The following is a 1,712-nucleotide window of genomic DNA, read 5'->3' on the forward strand; positions in this document are numbered from 1 at the left end:
TTATAAGGTCTTATCGAGTGTATTGTGCGAAAGACTGAAGCCTACCGTTAACGAGCTGATTGGACCTTATCAGTGTGGCTTTAGGCCTGGAAAATCCACCATAGATCAGGTATTTACAATACGCCAAATCTTGGAAAAGACCCGCGAGAATAGAAACGAAACACACCATCTATTTGTCGATTTCAAAGCCGCTTTCGACAGCATGAAGAGAAGTTGCCTTTATGCAGCGATGTCTGAATTTGGTATCCCCGCGAAACTAATACGGCTGTGTAAATTGCCGTTGAGCAATACCACCAGCTCCGCCAGAATAGGGAAGGACCTCTCCGAGCCGTTTGATACCAAACGAGGTTTCAGACAAGGGGACTCCCTTTCGTGTGATTTTTTTAATCTGATGTTGGAGAAGATAATAAGAGCCGCAGAACTGAACCGCTCAGGCACCATACTTTACAAGAGCGTACAATTGCTGCCGTATGCCGACGTCATTGATATTATCGGTAAAAAAGGCTACGTCTGTTCTACCTTCTCGGGATTGGATAGAGAAGCAAAGCGAATGGGTCTGGTGGTGAACGAGAACAAAACGAAGTATCTCCTGCCATCACAAAAACAGTCAGAGCATACGCGTCTTGGCACCCACGTCACTGTTGACAGTTACAAGTTTGAAAAAGTAGACGACTTCGTTTATTTGGGAACCAGCATTAACACCAATAATAATGTTAGCCTTGAAATCCAACGGAGAATCACTCTTACCAACAAGCGCTACTTTGGGCTGAGTAGGCAATTGAGAAGTAAAGTCCTCTCTCGTCGTACAAAGATCACACTTTATAAGTCACTCATCATGCCTGTGCTGGTGTATGGCGCGGAGGCATGGACAATGAAAGCATGTGATGAGGCGGCTCTTGGAGTTTTCGAGAGAAAGATTCTGCGAAAGATTTACGGACCTTTACGCGTTGGTGATGGCGAATATCGCGATTTAACGATGAGCTGTATGAGCTTTACCACGATATAGACATAGTACGGCGAATTAAAAATCAGCGGCTCCGCTGGCTTGGCCATTCCGTTCGAATGGACAGAAACGCTCCTGCTCTGAAAATATTCAACGCGGGTCGCGATTCTGTTAACAGAGGAAGAGGAAGGCCTCCTCTGCGTTGGAAGGACTAGGTGGAGAAGGACTTGGCTTCACTTGGCATTTCCAATTGGCGTCAGTTAGCACAGAAGAAAAATGACTGGCGTGCTGTTTTGGACTCGTCCAAAATAGCTTAGGCGGTTACAGCGCCAATAAAGAAGAAGAAGTTTTCGATGACAAAATATGTATACATTGGTCGAAGTTGATAATCGACGATACTGATCAAAGATAACAGACCTCTATCTCGATTGAAATCGACGCTATATCGTTTTTTCAGGTGTTTCTACTGCTACAGCAATGTATAGACTCGAAAATATACAATTTCGATTGGATACAAAAAGCAGGATCGAGAATAAAAATAAAGTAGCATTACAAAAGGTTTATAAATGAAAACGTAAATTTATAATGCTTTTTAAAACTACTTCATTTCTTATGAATAAGGCCATTATTTTAATTAATATATAGAAAAATTCCAATTGAGTATGTTAAATATTTATTTATTAAAAAGTAATAAAAAATTTTCTCTTTGAACAACCAAGGCGAATTTATACAAGGTGGTATCGGTTGAGCAAAAACAAATATTACAACA

This window comes from Rhagoletis pomonella, unplaced genomic scaffold (genome assembly GCF_013731165.1).
Source record: "Rhagoletis pomonella isolate Grant_MI unplaced genomic scaffold, Rhpom_1.0 Rhpom_scaffold_00008, whole genome shotgun sequence".
Classification (NCBI taxonomy): Eukaryota; Metazoa; Arthropoda; class Insecta; order Diptera; family Tephritidae; genus Rhagoletis; species Rhagoletis pomonella.